Source organism: Pteropus vampyrus, unplaced genomic scaffold (assembly GCF_000151845.1).
Source record: "Pteropus vampyrus isolate Shadow unplaced genomic scaffold, Pvam_2.0 Scaffold251, whole genome shotgun sequence".
Lineage (NCBI taxonomy): Eukaryota > Metazoa > Chordata > Mammalia > Chiroptera > Pteropodidae > Pteropus > Pteropus vampyrus.
Window position 1 is genome coordinate 457,946 of NW_011889032.1, and position 21,957 is coordinate 479,902.

At 48.3% G+C, this 21,957-nt stretch overlaps 1 protein-coding gene and 1 pseudogene across 1 annotated transcript in view; one reads left to right on the forward strand and one right to left on the reverse strand.

Annotated features, from left to right (window-relative positions):
- Window positions 1-6: 6 nt before the first annotated feature.
- TPST2 (tyrosylprotein sulfotransferase 2) overlaps window positions 7-21,957 on the forward strand; it is a 37,596-nt gene continuing 15,645 nt past the window's right edge. The window contains exon 1 of the mRNA XM_011374641.2: window positions 7-583. The gene's annotated coding sequence lies outside the window, so the exon portion shown is untranslated. The remainder of the gene's footprint in view (window positions 584-21,957) is intronic.
- On the reverse strand, window positions 21,019-21,134 carry LOC111729209 (annotated as a pseudogene).

The window sequence follows — 21,957 nt, forward strand, 5'->3', positions numbered from 1 at the left end:
CCACGGGGCCGCCTGCGGGTCGGCCTCGGGCCCCGGAGCCCTCGGCCCCCGCGGCTTCTTCCCGGGCCCGGCGCAGCTGCCGGGGCTCCGGGGCTGAGAGCTGGGAGGGAGGCGGTGCGGGCGGGCGGTTCGAGGATCTGCACCCGCCCGGCGCTCCAAGCGCTTTCCGCGGGGTGCGGCAAGAGACCCAGTCCCCGTACCGCGCTTCCCGCTTCGGACCCTGCGCCCCGGAGGCGCGCAGTGTCTGTGTTGCGGGAAGCAGGGGGTTGGGAGAGCGCTGCGTGTCACCATCGTTCGAGTCCCCGACCTCTCCCCGGCTCGCGGAGACCCCCCAGGCGGATGCCGGGACGCGCGAGGGGCGCGTGGAAGTTAACTTGCTGCCGCGGCGGAGTTGCGAGGCGTATCAAAAGTGAAGGCAGTGGGAGGCGAAAATCGCTGGCCGGGAATGGGGGCGCCGAGAGCATGGGGAAGACCTCGTGAACTTGGGGGCGACCCAGGAGGAGGGGGGCGAAGTTTGGCCAGAGGATCCCACTGCCGTCAACCTCCCCCTCTGTGTGAGCTGGACGGAACGCGTCTCATAAAGGTGGGTCTAGGAGTGGCAACGAGGAAAAGGGGGCATGGTCACCACCGAGGCTGCTTGGCAGAGTCTTTATTATGTGGGGCAGAAATCGAGGTCTGACTTTTCCAGTCAAAGACCCTTCTACTCAGCAGGAGGGGCGAGAACCATCCGATTCAGTGCAGTCCTAAGAAGGCACTGCGCCTACCATCTTGCCTCTTCCTCTTTTGTAGATGGAGAAACTGAGGCTCGGAGAGGTCAAGTGCTCATGCCTTAGGTCCCACAGCTGGCATGTGGTAGGTCTGAATCTCACCTTCAGACCTCCTGACTTCAGGTGTGTAGGGATATTGGGGTAGAGGCTGGCCAACTCCTACCCACCCTTCAGGAGCTTCCTGGGGTAGCACACTCTCCTGGAAGTCTCTGCTACTCCCCAGGCATTGTTGGGTGCTTCCTGTTTTGAACCCCAGGGAGGCAGCTGGCTCTTAACCTCACTTACCAACCTCCTTGCAGATCTGTCTTCCACACTGGACTGTGGACACCTCTTGCATCCCCATCTCATATCCTTTCATTACAGCTGGGTTAGCCTAATGGTCAGGCGAAGCTTCTGGATTTGAACAGATTTAGGTGTGACTCACTCTGGTTTAGTAGTGATGTGTAGGCGAGTCATTCTTCCTCACCCAGCCTCAGTTTCCATGACTGTAATTAATATTGGATTTGTTGCATCGTTTATGAACCATTTTACCCCATTAAACTCTACTTGTACTATTATTCATATGTATGTTTATATCACCTCATTTTTTAAAACCTCATGTAATTTGTTTTATAGCAGCTTTATTGAGATAGAATTCATATACCATATAATTCACGTATTTAAAGTACTCAATTCAGTGGTTTTGGGGACAGTCACAGAGTTGTACAGCCATCTAATTCTAGAACATTTTCATCTAATTCAAGAACATTTTCACTCAAAAAGAAACCCTGGGCCCATCAGCAGTCATTCCTCAATCCTTCCTTCCCCATCCCCTGGCAACCACTAATCTACTTTCTGTTTCTATGGATTTGCCTATGCTGGACGTTTCAGGTAAACGGAATCATACACTGTGTGGCCTTTTGTGACTGGTGCCTTTCACTTAGAATAATGTTACCAAAGTTCACGTGGTAGCATCAGTGCTCCCCCCCCGCCCCTTTTTAAAGTATTTCGTTACTTTTTATAACTGAATAATATTCCATTGTATTGCTGTACCACATTTTATTTATCATTTATCAGTTGATAGATATTTGGGTTATTTCCACTTTTTGGTTATTATGAATAATGCTGCTATGAACATTCATGTACAAGTCTTTGTAGGGACATACGTTTTCAATTCTCTAGGGTATATCCCTACGTGTGGAATTGCTGGGTCAGATGGTAATGCTATGTTTAACCTTTTGAGGACTTGCCTAAGAAGCTGCACCATTTTACATTCCCACCAGCAGCATATAAAAATTCTGATAATCTCATATAAATTTAGTTTTTTCTTAAGCAGTTATAATCTTTGAAATCACTGGCTTTGATGTGCTAGTTATAAATTATTTTCTAATGTGCATTAAATTAAGCGCCTCATTAGCAGAATAAGAAGTGTCCTGCAGGTCACCAGCAATATCTCTGGGACAATCAGCTAGAGAAACAGATCAAGCCTTTCAGAGCTTAGCCTGAGGTATGTGTGCACTTTTGTTCCTCCTGTAATGGTGACAAATACTTGCTGAGGGAATTCTACCAGGCCCTGTGTGGGACAAGGAGAGGTAGTGAGGAACCCAGGAGCTCACAGCACTCACCCCAGCATCTGGCACACAGCCTGGTAGTGCCTTTTAAGAACCTGTGGGCAGATGAAGGAAAGATGGAAACTGCTCAGACCTTCACACCCCAGGCCAGCAGGGGATCCCCTTGACATCTGAGGATCCAGAGTGGCTAGAGAGACTCTTGGGTTTCCTGGACTGCAACTGAAAGGGAAAGCCTGTCCCTTGGCCCCCAAAGGGAGTCTGGTCCTGCCCATTCTCCACACTGGCCCTCCATGTTTATTCTGCAGGTGAACACGAGTATCCTAAGTGAACTACTTGAGACCAGGCCTTCTGGTGGCTGTATCCAGCCTCCTGCTTTTATTTATTTGTGCATACTCACCTTTTCTTGCCCTTTAAAAACCCTGAATTCCTGGCAGCCTGGGAAAATGTAAACAGGGCTGAAGAGGTTTGGCAAGGGACTGCCTCTCTCTGGGCCTCAGTGTGCCCTGCTGGGGATTGGGCTTGGGCTGACCCAGAATAATAGCACCTTGTGATTGGTAAGGCTGCCCTACCACATTATGAATATGACTTTCTGGATCTATTTGTAGCAAGACTGGCAGGTCACATGTGGCTGGTATTGGTGGTATGAAAGCCTGGGTGTGATCTGGTGCCTGGGATCGGCCATGTGGAAACTTGTCTGGGTAGCTGTGGGCCTCCCCACTTCCCACGTCTTCCTACTGCCTTCAAGTCCCCTCACTTTCTGCAGACACATCTGTCCTGTCTGGGGCTTTCCCAGAGAAGGTTCTAGAATGCCTGCCCCTTCCCATGCCCCTTTTTGGGTCTCTTTCACCCCGGGCTGCGGCCTGAGGAGGATTCGTGGGAATGATTCATTCAGAGCAGCCCTAGAGCTGGGCCAAGCCCCAGAAATCACAGAGAAGAACTTTGAAGGGTAGTGCCCATGTGCCCTGTGGAGTGTCTGGGGCTTTGCCTGGGGAGGAGCTTCGTGTTATCCTGTATGCTCACATGGTGGGCACCAAGGGAAGGGCTGCTGGCCCTTTGCCAAATAAATTCTTGCATCAGCTAGACCTTTGACCCAGGCTGCTGTGTCCAAAAGGCGGGCAGGTGGCCAGAAAGCGGGCTCGGCAGTAGCATGCTCAAGGACTTGGGTCTGTGTTACCGTCCCACTGCTCTGCTTAGGGGCTATGTGTCTGGGGCCATTGGTTGCCTTCCCTGTGCATCAGTTTTCTCATCTGCAGGATAGAGGAGCAAATAGAACCTACCTTCTGATGTTGTTGGCAGTGCCTACCCTGCCACCAGGCAAAATGTGGGGCCCGCAGGTCACACAGACTCTTTGGACTCTTGAGCATGTCCCTTTGTGAACCATCTGTCAAAGGGCAGTCATTAGAAATGCATTTTATGTACTTTAACTCATTTAATTCTCCCAACAGCCCTATGAGATGAACAAACAGGCACAGGGAATAAGTAAGTTGTACAAGGTCACCCAGCCAGGAAGTAGGAGAGAGAGAATTTGAATCCAGAATCCACACTCTTCATTACCATCTTACCCGCTGTCGATCTTCTGTCTCAATGCTCAGCATGTAGAAAACACTCAGAAAATTTCAGCTCTTATTACGTTATTATATAATTATGATATATTATATTGTTATATATTAATAATAGACGTTCATCCCTAACCCTTCCCCTTTGTCTCCACTCCTTCCTGGGTGGACAGAACGAGCAGCCTCTTGGCTTGTGAAGTCTGGATTCCCACCTCCCACCTCCCCGCTACTCCCTTGCACTTCCCACACTCTCATGAGCAGTCTGGGGTGGGCAAGAGCTTAGACGCGGCTGAGTCCCAGCTCTGCCTCCAAATACTGTGTGACACTGGGCAAGGCGCTTCCCCTCTTTGAGTCTCAGTTTCCCCACCTGTGATACAGGCATGTTGGCCCATAACAGAAGCTGCTGGTCAATGGCTTTGACCCACAGGATGGTTTTTAACTCCTACGGTGTTTTATTTTAAATCAAAGCGACAGTCAAATATTTTTAGAGAATAAATCCAATTTCTCACTTCTCTTGGAAACTCAGGAGCTTGGGCCAAACTGGAGTGGCCTGAAGCTGCCCCTTAGATCGCTTGGGCTCTCCTGGTCACCACATTCCCCACCACTCCCCATCATTACATGTATGCACTGCCTGGCCTCAAGGGCCCTCTGGCCCCCTTCAGGGCTCTGACGATGCCACAGACTTGCCTGGGTGTCACTTGAACAAACACTTCCATTGCTTTAAGAACAGATTTTTTTTAACCACTGGTTTCAGTGCTCTCCAAGAATCCTTCCAGCTCTGTGTTCCTAGGACATCAAAGGCTGTCTGAGGCCTCCCGATGCCTTTTCTGCTGCTTTAAACCCTCGATGTTGTTAATACAACAGAAGCTTGTCCCCAACAGGAGCTTCTGTCTCTGGGCCCAGAGTCCCTCCTTACCTGGTTCAGGCTCCCGACTGACCCTCAGTGAGAGATTTGGGGCCGGCTGCGGTCCTTCTACTATGAGTACTAGCGAGTGTGTGTGCGTGTCCCAGCACATCTGCACCACCTGCACAGCTGCTGGGACCCCATCTCACATCCTTCCTCTGTCCTCACAAGACACCAGGGAGGCATTTGTTACCACTCCAGTTCTCAGAAACTGAGCCTCGAGACAGTAGAGTCACTTTCCCAAGGTCACACAGGCCTGATGGGACAGCACCAGGATCCAAACCCAGGTCTTCCCAACTCCAGAGGCTGCCCACAGGAGTCTTCCATCCATCCCATCACTGCGTGGACATCTACTCAATAAGACTCTCCACTAGTGTCTACAGTCATTGCATGTCCCTGGCACCTGGCACTGTGCCTGCCTGGGTCACACTGGGCATTCGGTACCTACTTGATAAATCGGGACATGTGGTAGGTTCTCAGCTAGATGCTGGGAATCAGGATTTAACAGGCTTCCGTGTCCAGTTTTCCTGGAGTTTACCTTCTGGTGAAGGTATCAGATGAGAAAAAGAGTGAACCACATCTCTGACAGGAAGTACTTAGCTAGGAAGTTGGGTACAGAACCTCTCAAATTTTAATGCTTACACAAATCCCCTGGGGACCTTTTTAAAGTGCAAATTCTGATTCAGCAGGTTTGCAGCGGGGCCTGTGACATTTCTAACCAGCTCACACAGTACTCTAGTGCTGCTTGTCTAAAGGCCACACTTGGAGCAGTGAGGGTGCAGATCATAGGTCAGCAAACTACATGGGCCAGGTTTGGCCCACTGCTTGTTTTTATAAATAAAGTTTTATTGGAACACAGCTATGCTCATTTATTTGCATTGTGTCTTTGGCTGCTACCATCTACAACGGCAGAATTGTGTAGTTTCAACAGAGACCGTATGATCCACAAACTGAAATATTTATTGGAACCTTTACAAAATGTCAGGCCACCCCTGATATAATCACTTCTTGGGACCCGTCAAGTGATAATATTTTGTGGTTTGGTGAGTGTAAGGTGATAATAAAAATGACATTCGAGTGCCTCCTGGATACTCGGCTCAACTCTCATAGCTAACACTATTGTCTTCATTTTATAGGTGAGAAAACCGAGGTTCACAGGGGCTGAGTCACTGACCCAGAGTCTGTGGGCTAGAGAGTAGGCGAGGCCATTGGAGCCAGGTCATCTCATTCTCGTTTTACAGGAGCTTCTATCTGGAATTTTTTTACAGAGCATAGAGAGGGTTTTGTTTCAACCTGTACAAGGGCATCTGGGTGCCTCATTTATTTGTCTGTTCTCCCGTCTAGTTGACATATCTGCAGCCAGTGCTGGGAGTTAGGCACCTTGCTGAGTTCTGAGAGGATGTGGGGAATGCATAGCCCCGTGCATTCCAGAGATGGGTGGTCGGATGGTGGGATTCAGAACCCACCACAAGGTGCAAAGTGCTTTGATAGACACTGATACAGGGATGGGAGGCAGTCAGGGAAGGCTTCCTGGAGGAGGGGGTGCAAATTGTGTCAGTAGAAGTTAGCTGGGTAGAGGAGGGCAGGAAAGGTTTTCCAAGGGGAGGGAACCACAGGTGCAAAAGTTTGGAGATGGGCGATGCTGCGGCCTCATATGTTTGGTAGAGTTCATGCCATAGAGACTTTAGTGTTTGGGTGTGTGCGTTGGGGGTGGGAGGTGAGGTGTTAACATCGGAGATCAGTGGGAATCGAGTTATAACACAGCCTCAAGTGGCATGCCAGAGAACCTGGATTTCACCTTGAAGAACGAAAGCGTTTTCTTCTCCAAGTCTCCCTCCACTCTCTGATGACTTCCAGGAGAAAGGCTCCACTTGGTGCTAACTTAATGCCTTTCTCCAGACTATCGTCCTTTAACAAAGACAGACCCCTGCTGGGCTCCCCCTGAGCCCCTTGGGCAGGTGTCAGTCTGCAGCTAGAAGCTCTAAGAATTGCTTCTTTTGCATTTATTTGTGCAGGTACTTTTTAATTAGGGCATGTTTTTAATTTAAGCCAGTGGGTTACAGCTTCCTTTAAAAATACGTTTTAACAATATTGAATCCATCTAACAAAAATTTTAAATAAGTAAAAGTAAAGGGAGTTCTGGATGTAGCCAACATCAAGAAGGTGGGAATCTGGGGAGTCACGTGACAGGAGGTAGGGGACTTAGAAGGGGCCATGCCAGACCAGCAGTGACCTTGTTCTTAAAGTTGTGCTCCTTCTTTGAAGCTTCAGGAGTCTCCACTCAGGGGCGGGGCATGACTCTGTGGGTACTAGATGCTGCTGCAGAGCTGAGGTTCCTGTTCCAGGCTGCTCCTGCCCCGTGCGTCTCTCTTGGTCTCTATTTTTGTCTTTCCCAGTCTCCTTTCCATCCCTGTCTCCCTCTGTTTATGACTCTTTCCCCGATTCTGCCTCCCCCATCTCTGTTTCTCATTGTTTCTGTCTTTCCTCCTTCACTGTCTCTCTGTCTACCTCTGCCTGGCCGGCTTGCTTCAGCTCTGTCTATCTGTCTGTCTTCTTCCTCCCCCACCTCCTGCACTACTTCCCCTTCCTCCCCACCACCCCCACCCCACTCCTACCCGCCCCCCCCCCCCGCCATGTACAGGCCAGCAAGCACAGATCTTCCTGTCTGTTATTAGAAACTGCCCCACTTCCTTTGGCTGTGACATCCTGCCTCAGAACCATCGGAACCCTCACAGAGCCTGGAGACTAGGCCAAGCACCCCTGGAGACATGGGAGATGGTGGTGTGCTACTTCCCCGTGAAGAGGTGGAGGCCCAGGGAAGTCGGGAGCCTGAAGAAGCCATACTGCATGGCTAGGGTTTTGAATCCCACCATCCAACCACCCACTAGCCCCTTGCCCTGCCGGCCCCAGGGCCATGGGAGAGGTAGGGGAAGAGGGAGCCTAAGTTGGTAGCAAGAGGGCAGGATGCTACTTGAAGTTTGATTTGATTTCTGGCTCTCAGCAAGGCTCTGTCACTCGTGGGGGTGTTGGTTACTCTGCCTTTAAAAATACGTAAAAGTATTTTGCACTTTGCACCTTGTGGTGGGTTCTGAATCCCACCATCCGACCACCCATCTCTGGAATGCACGGGGCTATGCATTCCCCACATCCTCTCAGAACCCAGTCCCTGTGCCCTACCCCTCCCTGCCTGTTCCACACTGTGTTAGCTGCCTTTCTGGAGCACACCTCAGGCCAGCATTACATAGCTGTTGGCTAAGAGTTTTGGGGAGAATAGCAAATTAGAAATTGAGTCCAGCCTCTTCCTTTCACAGATGGGGTTAACTGAGGCCTAGAGAGTTAAGGTGACTTGCCCAGGGTCATGCAAACAGTTTTGGAGTACAGAACTGAGTGTAGGAAACAGTGCAGGGAGAGTGTGTAGCTGCCGGGTGTGGGTGCTCTGATGGGCCCCCTGTGGTTGTCGTGTGAAAACCCCTCCTAAGAGGTGAGAGACTCATGTTTGAGGCTAGCTTGCCCTCGCCTATGTGCTGGGGGCCTCCGGACAAGCTCTTCTTCCTTTGACTTCCCTGGGGCCTCTCTGTACCTTCCTGATGATGATGTGCACAGTCCTGAGGATTGCAGAGGGGGCTGGGTCTGCAGTAACTGTGGCTGCCCCAGCCTTGGGAACCTCAGTCCTCTGGTTATATGTTGCCATGGTCTGTGCTGGATCACAAGGATACTGTTATATCACAGGGCCTTCTGCAGATTAGCTGGAAAAACCCAGAAGGAGGAGCATGGCTCCCAGCCTCAAAGGACTAGGGGAGCTCCATATCAGGGCACTCGGACCCAGAGATCTGGCCCCTGCCCTGCTCTCCTGCCTCCCCTTTCCTCCTACCTCCCCTCCCCTTCTGAGAAGGTGTGTAGGAGTGTAGCACCTTTGAGCAAGCAACGTCCCCTGGATGGCTTGTTCAGCACAGCTTGCTGCTGCCCATGCCCAAGGTTCCTCATTCAGCAGGTCTGGAAGGGGCCTGAGCATTTGCATTTCTAACAAGTTCTCAGGTGCTGTGGATGCTGCTGGTCTGGGAATCCACTTTGAAAACTGCTATAGTAGAGACTGAGCACACTCTAAAACCAGATAGCGCAGGTTCAAGACTGTGCTCTGCCACATACTTACTGTGACCTCTCTGCCTCGGCTTCCTCATCTATAAAATGGGATAATAACAGCACTGTTTTCACAGATTGGTTGTGAGGATTGAATGTGCTGATATACATAAAGTGCGTAGAACAGTGCCTGAGCATGGAGTCAGCACTGCACATGTGTTTGCTATCGTTACTATTATTGTTATTTTTATTACCGTCGTTATTCCCCCCAGCCCAAGAAGGTTCTGTATATACTGAATCCTTTTCCGTTCCCCTCATTTCCACTGCACTTTCACACCTCTGGGCCTCTCTGCTCCAGCTCCTCACTCTTCCCGGGATGCTTCCCCTAACCTCTGCACCTGTTAAAATGCTGGCCATCCTCTTAGACTCAGCTCACATTCCTGCCTCCCACTCCCCCACCCTGTCCCGGTTGGAATCCACAGCCCCTTCCTCTGACCTCTCTGATCACATGACTTATTTACTTCCCTAATCTAGCTCTCATTTCATTCTGCCAATTATCCAGTTACTTACTGAGATACTTGGCTGTCAGTCTCCTGTGCTGACCCACAAGCTCCTTCATGGGGCTTTTCTGGCACTAGGAAGGTCCCCTGGGAATGTTAACCCCAAAGTACAGCGTTGATGTGTTGCAGGAAGGCCAGGCCTCAGAGTAGCGGTCAGAGAAGGTGTCTGAGGCTTCTGGTGGAGCTCATCTGGAATGTGGGATGCGGTGGGGGATAGGGGGGTGCATCTGAAAGCCCCAGGTCCAAATCTTGGTTTTACCATTTAGTGCTGTGTGGCCTTTGGTAATTTTCTTAATTATTTGTGCCCTTTGCATCTTCATTTTAAAATGGTGCTATCATCACTTAACATCAGTAGGTTTTCGTGAGGATTCAGTGGAGTCTCATTTATGCAGCAAATATCGATGACCTTCTGTGTTCCAGACTTAGTGCTAGGCACCGGGATCCAGCTGTGAGCAAGACAGACCATCCCTGTCCTTGGAGAGCTACCATTGTAGGGGACAAGGTGGCTATGAAGGGAGATGTATGAGGGTTCTCCAGAGAAAAAGTCAATAGGATATACATATATATTTATCAGAGGAGATCTATTATAGGAATTGGCTCACTCAATTATGGAGCCTGAGAAGCCCTCATGACCTGCCACATGCAAGCTGGAGACCCAGGAAAGCTGGTGGTGTAATTCAGTTCGAGTCGGAAGGCCCGAGAACCAGGAGCGCCAATGTGCAAGGGCTCAAGCAAAAAAACTGAGCAGACTTGCCCTTCCTCTACCTTTGTGCTCTCTTCAGGCCCTCAGTGGAATTAGATAGTGCCCACTCACATTGGTGAGGGTGTTTACTCAGTGTGCCAATTTCAATGTTAATCTTTTCCAGAAATGCCATCACAAACGCACCCAGCTTTCTGGGCATCCCTTAGCACAGTCAGGTTGACAGTTAACCATCACAGAAGCACATAAATGATAGTGTCATTGTTCCGAGAGGGTGTGCTAGGAAGGGGTTGGGCCATGTGAAGCGCCGTGTGTAGTCTTGCAAATAAGAGGCCCTCAGCAGTTGGTAGCTACGATTATTATCGTTATTATTATTATTATTACTGTGATTATTAGAGAAGAGACGAAAAGGGAAGGGAGGTGTTGTAGGAAGAAAGAATAGTGTCAGGCATAGTACAGGGACAGGAAGGCATTTGGTGTCAAAGTCATGATAACCAGAGCCGGTGCTCTGATGTCCTAGTGTGGGGTGAATCTTTGAACTTCTCTGAGTCTCAGTTTCCTCATCTGTAAAATGGATCAACAACATAATCTAGTCAGGTTCATCTTGACTAAGAGCCTCCTAGGTACAAACCATATCACTTTCCAGGGAGGTGCTTTTAATAGCCCCATTTTCAGATGAGACTAGTGGAGCACAGAGGAATTGGGCCCCTTATCTGGGGAAGCAGAGGAGTGGGATTAGAACCTAGCCCTCCATCTGGGGCTAAGGGGGCGTGGCTGAGGACTCCCATAGGTGAGTGATGGGGGACAAGACAGGTGTGGCCAAGGCCAGGTAGGTAGAGCTCGAGTTTTGCCTCGAACTCAGAGGTTGTGGAGCATGTCCTGCTGGAGTCCCTGGGTGGTCCTGGGCGTACAGGGTGGGAGGTTCACGGCACATTGTCTCATCATACGATCCAGAAAAAACCGGTGTAGCCTGAAGTCTCAAAAGAATGGGCAGGAAAGATGGCTCCCCTCTGGCTGCCTTCTGGTAGGGTCGGCTGGTGAGTGGCAAGTTCCTGGTGGGGCTGAGGTGGTGGTGGGAAGAGATGGGCACAGCCTGACTCCTCGTTGGGAGCTGACATTCTGGAGGGTGAGGACACCCAGGTATATGCTTCTTCATTGAAAGAAGGAGATTGCTCACTGTCACCTTTTCCCAGCTCTGCTCTCTGGGACCTTCTCCACTTAGGACTAGAGACAGAGAGAGCCCAGACAAAGCTGATAATGAGGACTCCAGGGACTTGTGTCTGTCTCCAGCCATTCATTCCTCAAATACCTGACTACCTAAGACCTGCCAGTTTCAGAGCAAACAGGCACATCTTTATCTTTTCGTGTGTGATGTCATTGAAACCGCAGAATGACCCGGAAGGCAGACATCGAGAGGAGCCCTGATGTGGAGGAAAGATGTGGCCTTCCGAGTCAGACACACTTGAGTTGGAATGTCAGTTAGTTTGTACACAAGCTGTGAGACCTTGGACCAGTCACGTCCCCTCTCTGGGCCTCATTTCCTCACCTGTAAAATGGGGATCGTAATAGTGATCATCTCTTGGGTTGCCGTGATGGTTATAGATAAGATTATGTGGTTCCTGATGCAGAGAGGTGCTCAGTAATTCATAGCAACAAGAATTGTGTTGACCCATTTTACAGATGAGGAAACGGGGGCTCAGAATTCAGAGACTATCGTACAGCATTTTGCTCCTTGACCTTGTTCCTGGCATTGTCCAGGCAAATCTGCAGATGGAAACACTTTATAACAAGGCCCCAGGCCACCTCAGAGTGCCAAACCATTTTTCTTTGGAAAAGTCCACTCATTCATTCTGAAGTAGGCCCGTGGAAGATAGCGAACTTTAAGGAGATACCCCTTCTTCCTCATAAGTTTCTCCCTTCGATTTTTTTGAGTGTTCTTGTTCTGAGCAGCTCTTGAAGCCTTTGAAATTCTTCCTCTTCTGTCTATTTCAGGAGCGAGGGAGCAAAAGGAGGGTCTCCCAGTCCTGGGCTGCAGCTTTTCCAAGAAGGAGGCAGAGGGGCAGGCTAGGGCCTTGGGAAACTAGATTCTTAGCTACGTGCCGCCTTCAGAACCAGGCCTGCCAACTGTGCCCTTACAAGGCCCACGTGTATTCCACCCCCATCCCTCCCTCATGCCGGATCGACAAGATGCCTCCTGGTTGAACCACAAAAGAAGGTTTGGACTGTCTTATCTGGGAACATTACATCCAGCACGTACTTATTACTTGCTTGCTTTGTTCTTCGTTAAGCCTTTCCACCTTTTGGCCCACAGCCATTTCAAAACCTCCCCAACAAAGAAGTGGAAGGTAATGCAATCAAAACGAAGAAGCCGTAAACTACAAAGTGTTCGAACAACCCTCTGACCTTTGTGTAAAGGTGTTCTGCCCCTCGGCTTCTGCCCCTCGGCTTGAGTTTGAGTGGAAAACTCAAACTCACACCTTTGGAACAGAAGTGAGAGTGGTTAGCTGGCTCCAGCCATTACCCTGAGCCTTCAAGTAAGACTTTGAAAATGAATTTTGCTTAGTTTTATCAGAACCTTCTTTCCCCCCGCCCCACCCCCGATCATGCTGGGGCCTGGAAAAAGAGCCTATTTTATGTATCACTTGGCTGTGAGTGGTAGAATCCTAATTACCTAAGGTGGCAAATGAAGGAATTTATTGGTTCAGGTAAATGGAAAAAGGCTTATTGCCTTCAGGTACTGCTGTATCCAGGTGCTCCCATGTGTCAGGGCACTGTCTCTTTTGCTCTGTCTCTTAGATGGGCTTTCTTCCGTGTTGGCTTCATTCACAGGCATTCTCTCCCCAATAACACATCAAAGTTTACACCCCGTTAACTTAGCAATCCTGGCTCTAAGAGGGCCATTTCTGCGTTAAAAGGTGGTGAGTGTTAGGGAAAAAGAAAAATCATGCAGCGTAAGGAGGTCTGGAATGATGTGTTGGTGGGTCAGGTTACGGTACGAAATGGGTGATGGGGAGAAAGATGCAAGCAAGGCCAGGAAGGCCAGGCGGTGTCTGGGGAAAGGGTGGCCAGGCAGCAGAGACAGCCGCGGTGAAGGCTCTGAAATGGGACCGAGTTCACGTGTGAGGAACAGCAAGGGAGCCTTGTTGCTGGAAGAGAGAAAGGTGCGGCGGGTGGAGGATGAGGCGGGAAAGGTAAGAGGCAGGGTGGAACCGTAGGGCCTGCGGGCTGTGTGGGGACTGGCTCTTCCCGAGTGAAGTGGGAGCCGTGGGAGGATACAGGGTAGAGAAGGGCTGCGACCTGATTTCTGTCTTCGTAGGATCACTGGCTGCTCATTGAAAATGGGCTGAGGAGACAAGGGCAGAATCCGGGAGGTCAGTTAGGAGTTATAAAGGCAAGAGACCGGGGAGCCTTGGACCAGGCAGTGAGAACTGGGTGCACAAAACATACAAATGCCCCACACGTGTGAGGGGTGTGAAGTGGGTAGGTTCTGGCTCTGGCGTTTTGTTTTTAATTGTATTCAAATTCATATAACCTAAAATTTATCATCTTAACTATTTTTAAGTGTACAGTTCAGTGCATTACATCTACATTGTGCTACCATCACCACCATCGGTCCCCATAACACTTCATCTTGTAACTGAAACTCTACCTATTAAATAACTCTCCATGCGCCCCTCCCTCCAGCTCCTGGCAACCACCACTCTATTGTCTCTGTGATTTTGACTACTCTAGGGATCTCATATAAGTGCAATCATACAGTCTTTGTCCTTTTGTGACCGGCTTATTGCACTCAAGTTTCCTCCATGTTGTAACATGTGTCAGAATTTCCTTCCTTTTTAAGGCTGAATAATATTTCATTGCATGTATGTACCACATTTTGCTTGTCCATTTATCCATTGATGGACATGGGTTGCTCCCATGTTTTAGCTATCGTAATGTTGCTCTGAACTTGAATGTATAAATATCTCTTTGAGACCCCGCTTTTTAATTCTTTCGGGTATATACCTAGAAGTGGAATTGCTGGGTTCTATGATGATTCTACTTTTAATTTTTTAAGGAACTGCCAAACTTTTTCATAGCAGCTGCACCATTTTCTATTCCCACCAAAAGTGTATGAAGGTTCCAGTTTCTCCACATCCTCGCCAACACTTGTTTTCTGCTTTTTCACAGTGGCCATCCTAATGGGCATGGTGGTATTTTGATTTTTCATTTCCCTGTGATTAGTGCTGTCGAGCATCTTTTCAGGTGCTTATTGGCCTCATGCGTCTTCTTTAAAGAAATGTCTATTCAGGTCCTTTGCCCATTTTTTAAATTGGGTTGTTTTTGTTGAGTTTTAGGATTTTCCTGTGTATTCTGGATAGTTATCCCTTATCAGATATATGATTCGCAGATATTTTTCTCCCATTCTATGTTGCCTTTTTCCTCTGTGGGTAGTATCTTTTGATGCACAAAATGTTTTAATTTTCATGAAGTCCATTTTGTCTGCTTTTTCTTTGGTCACCGGTGCCTTCGGTGTCATATCCAAGAAGTCATTGCATGGCTCTGTTTCGAAGGCACTGTTGACAGGATATGCCGTCGGGTTGGCTTGGGGTGGGAGAGTGAGAGAGAGAGGGGAGTCAGGCCTTGGGCTGCCTTCGAGGCTCTCAGCCTCAGCAGAATGAACTGCCACCGATTGCTGGGGCAATGAGTTAGGAAAAACCAGGAGATCTACTTTGGATGCCTTAAGTTTGAGGTACCAGCTCAATGCCCAAGTGGAAGTGACAAGGAGACAGTTGACACCTGAGTCTGATGTTGAGAGATGACAGTCCAGGAGTCACCAGACTGCAAGAGAAGGGGAAAGTCTGGTGGGAAGGGAGGGCAGGTGGTGGCAGAGACAAGTAGCAAAGTATGCAGCTCCTGCTCTCTGTGCTCGAATGGCCAGGTTTGGCCCAGCTTAAGGAAAAACTCTGAAAATCGTCACACACCGAGGGATGGTAGGGAGAAAAAGAGGAAGACAAACAGACATCACTTCCTTGGCCTCTGATCAAAAGCCACCTTGGCTTGGTCACTCATTTACTGAGTGTGGGTTTTTGGTATGTGTGCCAGGAACTGGGATGTGGGTGGCATGACTGGAGGCCACAGCTCAATTCACCTTTATGTTCCCTGCACTTGGCGCAAGGCCTGGCCCTGGAAGAGCGCCTGCCAGTGAGTGTTGAACGATTGAATGGGTCTTGTTGTGTTCCTCTGTAGCAGGCAGGAAAGGTATGAGGGTGGAAGGACACCTGGCCAGCAACACCATCCATGCCTCAGCATTTGACGAAGCATGGTTCTTTAAGACTGTTTTTATTGAAGTCTATCATACTTAGCGCACATCATAAGTAGGCAGCTCAGTGAATTTGCAAAAGATGAACGTGTCTGTGTGATCGGTACCCAGATCAAGAAATAGCATGTACCCAGCACCACACAAGATACCTCATGCCCCCTCCAGTCATGCTGCCCCTAAAGGAAACCACCATCCTGAAGTCTCCTGTGGGAGATTAATTTTTCCTGTCTTGGTACTTTATATACATATAAACTACAAAGTATTTTACATACATAAAAACATATATATGTTCTCTTTCATATTTGCTCTTTCTCCTTAGCATAACTATCTGTGAAATTCATCCATATTATTGTGTGATGTTCTGGCCTGTTCTCTCTCCTTGCTGTTTAGTTTATATGTATTTATTTGTATTACTTATCCATCCTTTTGTTAATGGACATTTGAGTTTCCAGTTGGGGGCTACCACTGTAGCGCTGCTGGGAACATTTCTATCTGTGCCCGTTGGTGAACAGTTAGATCCTTTTCTGATGGCTGTGTACTTAGCGGTTGAATGGCTAGGTCGTTCAACCTAGAGAAGGTTCACGTTGAGCTTCCATCTCTGTTAGGCAAAGAATTTTCCAAAGAGTTCATGCCAGGTTACCCTCCCACCAGAGGAGCATGAAAGTTCTGGTTGTCACATCCTTGCCAATACTTGGTATTATCATTTTTTTTTCAGTCTTTTGGATGTAACAGTGGTTCTATGTTGTACTTTTAATTTGCATTTATTTCCTTGACGTGTAATGAAATTGAGCACCCATTCATATTCTTACTGACTCTTTAAATAATCTCTTATATGAAGTATCTCTTCATACTTGCCCAATTTTTTTCTCAAGTTGCCTGTCCTGTTCCTATTGATTTCATAGAGCTCTTTATATATTCTGGACACAAATGTCTTGTTTAATATATGTATCATAAACATCTTCCATGTGTTTAACTTCTTTTGACCAATAACAAGAGGAACCAGGATTTCGTTGATTTGAACGCAGGGCCAGCCCTTTACATGCCTGAGCCTCATTTTCCCTCTCTAAGCCCAGCAGGGTATTTAGCCCAGAGCTTGGTGTATAAACACAGACTTGACTATTATTAGCACCTTTGCTGGGGCTTTACGACCTAAGTCATTCCTGTTTCTCAGGTCAGTTCTATAAATATCTATTAAGTAGCAGTGAACAAACCCCAGTTACTACCTTTGGAGGGGTTGCATCGCAGGTGGGCTCAGGGTGCTGTGGGATCCCAAGGGGAAGCACTAATCAGGCTAGGGCATCACGGAAGCCTTCTTGGAGGAGGCAAGCTTCATGGTAGAGTATCCTGGGATAAGCTTTTTTTGTTCAAGTGAGGGCTTGGGTGCTTTCTGCCAGGTACTGGTTCCCAGCCTGGAATGATTGTGCCCCTCAGGGACACTTGGCAATGCCTGGAGAAATTTTTGGTTGTCACAAGTTGGGGAGGGCATGCTACTGGCATCTAGTGGGTAGAGGCTAGGGATGCAGCTCAACATCCTTCAGTACACAAGATGGCCCCCCACCCCAGGGATTGTCTGGCCCAACTGCCTCGAAATGGACAGATACAATACCGTGTGATGTTACAATTAAGGAATGGGCAGAGGGACTGGCAATGTTATCCCATCCAGAGGCTGTCAGAGGAGGCTTCCCAGAGGGAGAGACCTGGAGCTCAGTCTTGAAGGAATGAGCGGGAGTTGCCAGGAATTGGGGACATTGAGCAAGGGCACACAGATAGCATCGGTGAAACTTAGAGATGGGAAACTCCGTGCATGTGGGGAGGTTTCACCTTCTGTCTAGGACAAGCCTCGAAAGGAGGTATGGGAGGGCCACGATGACCAGACAGTTAAGGACTTAATCATCCTGTGTGTCCATCCTGGGAGCCACATACCACATGTGGCTGCGGAGCCCTTGAAATGTGGCTATTGTGCCTGTGGAACTGAAGTTTTTATTTTAATATATTTTAAGTGTAGATTTTAAAACAAATACTCAATTTCATTCTTGGAAAGCTTCTAAATATGTGTGAAACTGTTCGAGGCTGTGAGTGTGCCTTTTCAACTGTAAGTTTTATGAACTCTCAGTACAGATCAGACTGTCCACTGAAAATTTATGATCCAAATTGAGATGTGCTAAAAGTAGAAGATACACCCCATATTTTAAAGGTTTAGTACTAAAGGGAAAAAAGAAAGTAAAATGTTACATTAATTTTAATTTTGAATTTTATTATGTTTAGTTTAATTTTCATATTGATTAATGATAACATTTTGGATATATTGGGTGAAATAAAATCTATTATTGCATTTCTTTTTTAATTTTTCAATTATAGTTGACAAACAATATTATATTAGTTTCCGGAATACAACATAGTGATTAGACATTCATATAACTTACAGAGTGATCCCCCTGATAAGTCTAGTACCCATACGACACCATACATAGTTATTACAATATTATTGACTATATTCCCTATGCTGTACTTTACGTTCCTGTGACTGTTTTTAAAACTGGCAATTTGTACTTCTTAATCCTTTTTCCTTTTTCACTCATTCCTCCACCCCACTTTTATCTGGCAACCATCATTTTGTTCTCTGTACCTATGAGTTTGTTTCTGTTTTGTTCGTTCAGTTATTTTGTTTTTAAGATTCCACATATAAGTGAAATCTTCTGGTATTTGTCTTTCTCTCTGTGTCTTATTCCACTTAGCATAATACCCTCTAGGTTCATCCATGTTGTCGTAAAAGATAAGATTTCATTCTTTTTTTATGGCTGCTATTTTATTGTATGTATATACCACATCTTTAGCCATTTGTCTATCGGTGGACACTTAGGTCGCTTCCATATCTTGGCTATTGTAAATAATACTGCAGTGAACATAGGGGTGCCTATATCTTTTCAAATTTTGGATTTCTTCAGTATATCTGTCATGCTGAGGCCGAGGGCTCATGGAAGGGTTTAAGCCAGGGTAATGTGGTCAGGTGTCAGTGGTCGTTATACCCTGTGGCTACAGTGGTGTGAGCAAATTCTAAAAGATGGGCAAGTCTGGCCTTAGGGAGATTGCATAGCCTAGGAGACCTGAGCTATGATTGCAGAGAGAAGCCCTGACACCCAGATAAGTAGTGCCCGCTGTCCCTGGGCAGGCAACTAGGCTGGACCCAGAGAGAGGAGGAGCCTTTGGGGAAAGGTGGACAAATCCGAGACTGGCCAATCCTTCAAAAGGCCTCCCAGCTAAGAGCCAGCAAGAGAGACCTCGGCCACTGCAGGTCTGGCTGACCCTGGTAGTCACCACTCCAGACACCTGCCAGCCTCATCCTGGCCCTCACCTTGGCTACTGCCTGCACCCCACTCAGGTTTGATACCCTACCTCTTGCTGCCGGGCCCTGCTTGACACTACTTATCAGCTTTGTGACCTTAAGCAAATAGCTTTTCTGCTCTGGAGTCTCCTGGCTTTGTGTGACCTTACCCATATCACACTTAGAGCTCAGGAGAGATAAAAGATGCCTGTAGATGACAGATTTTCCTGGGCTGGGTCTTTTGGGGGTGACAATATGGAGTCCTGAGTTACTCTCCAGTTTGCAGAGTGGTTTCCCATCTCTGAACTCTGTGTGATGTTCCTATTTCACTGCTGAGAAAGTTGAGACTCAGAGAGGTGAGGCGGCTTGCCCAGGGTCACACAGTTCGACAGAGGCAGAATTCAGGTGAGGAATACTGAACTTGTAAGTCCAAGGCCACTGCTCCCATGGCCATATCTCAGTGTGCAATCAAGAGCAGAACACTGCATCTCTCTGAGCCTCAATTTCTTTATCTGTCAAGCGGGGAGATAGCAAAGCTGACCACAACGGGTTGTATGAGGATGTAGTAAGTTGAGTATAGCAGCACAGCTCCAGCCCAAGGCAGGCTCCAGATGGCGGCTACTGAGTCTTCCAGCAGCTCTCTGTAGTGAATAGTCTGAGCCTGTTTTTCAGGAGAGGAGACTGAGGTTGAGAAGTGTAGCTGGTGAGAGCAAAGCTGGGGTCCCCAACCAACCCTTTCCCCCTACTTCATGGCCCCCATCCTCACCTTCACCCTGGAGCCCTGGCATTACCTGCTGTGCTTTATAAGGGTAGACATGCCCTGTGCCCCGTCTTGGTCCTCCATCCTGGATGACTGGCCATGAAAGGACAAAGGCAGCCTCTGGGTCGGTGCTCACAGATGCCCAGCCCACAGAGCCTGCTCCCTCCCTCAGGACCTCTCCTTCCTTTGCTGGGTGAGCCTGTAACCTTTCTGCCTTCCTACTCTTAGCCACTTTCTGACAGCCAGAGTCGTTAGGCAGGAAGCTGGCATGGAACATGCCCAGGACGTGGCCAGATTCTAAAAACCAGAGCTGAGAGAGGCCTAGAGGTTGTCGACTCAGTCTCTGGTTGTCTAGACACCTCATTTGACCTCAGTCTCCACCTCTGGAAATTGGAAGGAATTGTCAGCTTGGCATAAACAGAATTATCTGACAGTACAAAGTGGAACTTGCAGACTGCTGGCGGGAGGGTCTTTTGGAGGCACTTTGGCAGTTTCTGCTAAAACAGAAAGGATGCATGGCTCCTGAGTTAGCCAACCCCTTTTAGGTACCTACCTGGAGCTGCACTTCTCAAAGTTTAATGTGCAGGAGAATGCCTGGGGTCTAGTCAAAATGCAGATTCTGGTTCAGTACCTCTGGAATGCAAGCTTCCAGGAGACCCTGCTAATACATCTCTCATGTGTGTTTCTTTATGATGGGGCACATGCATCAAAGACGAAAACAGCTTAAATTGCCATCAGGAAGGCCTTGGCCAAGTGCATGATGGGCCATCTCTGCCAGGGATGCTCTGGAGCAATTAAAGGAGGGAGAGAGGTCCATTGGGGTCTTGCAAATCGATGTGTCTTCTTTTCCCTAAGGATGGAGCACCCCCTGAGTGCAGGCGCTTCTGTATTTATCATTAACCAATGTGACCCCATGGTGGAACAGGGTCGGGCACACAGTAGGTGCTCATGCAATGTTTACTGAATGATGAAACAAATACACTGGTATGGAAAGGGCTCCACGATCTAGTTTGGAGGGAACCAAGCAAGATTCAGAAGGATGCATGTGATCTGGAGCCCTTGGCATTGCTGACATTTGGGCCAAATGATTCTTTGTGGTAGAGGCTGACCTGGCCTTTGTAGGCCGTTGTGGAGCATCTGGCCTCCACTCATCAGATGACCCCTAGTTATGACAACCAAAACTCTCCAGACATTGCCAGTGTTTCCATGAGGAGCAAAATAGGCCTCAGTCAAGAACCACTGGTGTGATATGCTAGCATGTGGATGGAAGGAGGGAGGGATGGGTGTTGGAGAAGGCAGAAGAGAGGCCCTGTGTGACTTCCATTCAGATAGGTATTTGGCTGTAACCTCAGAAAGCCGGTGTGGGTGGCTCCTCCCCAAACTGATCAACAGTGGTTACCTCTTAGAAAAGATGGATGAGGACAAAATTGGAGATTTTCCTCCAAAGAGACTTAAGCCTTCTCTATTTTTTTATTTTTATTATTATTATTTTTAAAATTTATTATTATTATTATTATTTATGCTTACAGCACCTGGTCTTCCTAGGTGGTCTCCCATCCAAGTACTAACCAGGCCCAACCCTGCTTAGCTTCCGAGATCAGACATTGGGCTTGTTCAGGGTGGCATGGCCCATAGACCATGGACCGTGGCTCCACTGGGACGTGAACCCAGGACCTTCTGTGTGTAAAGCAGACATGCTAACTGCTACACTATGGAACCACATCCTCTGTTTTTTTTAAAATATGGAGATTGTGCTTGTGACTTGAGTAAGTCAATTTTAAAAACAGGAATAGTACAAAGACCCACTTCTAGAACTGTGAGGATTTAATGAGAGTACACACCTGAGGTGCTCGGCACAGTGCCTGGCACATAGTGGGAGCACAACCAAAAGAAAGCATCGTTGTTTTATTGTGTTGCATCCCTCTGGCAGCCCCTAAGCCTAGGGAAGCTATTAAGATCCTCTTTGCTTCTGGGCCAACTGGAACTCAGAGAGGGGGAGGGACTTTCTCAAGGTCACATAGCAAGGTAGGAGGAAACCAGTTTTCATAGCTCTGAAGTAGGGGCCATATCTCCTCTGCCACGCTGTGGCCTCTGCCGTGCATCTGGGTCTCCTGGTCATCATACCTGTGGACTGAGCCTGTGTGGGCTGCTTCAAGTCCCCTAGCTTGTGGATTGCTTGACATCCACCAGCCCAGCCGGCACCCAAGAAGTGGGCAAGGCTGGAAGTGGCAGGGTGTAGCCTGCAGAAGTTGTGCTGTGTTTTGGCCCAGCAGCTCTGGGAAGACTGCCAACGATGTGGAGCCTGGGATGGAGGACCTGGGCAGGGACAGTCCCTGTAGGTGGGCACTGACTACCAGCCCCGGACAGCTTCAGAATGCACTTTTCCTGCTCCAACACCTGCCATGGCTGCCTAGTACCCAAGTCTAAATTTCCTTTCTGTGCCTGCTGGTTTAGCATTC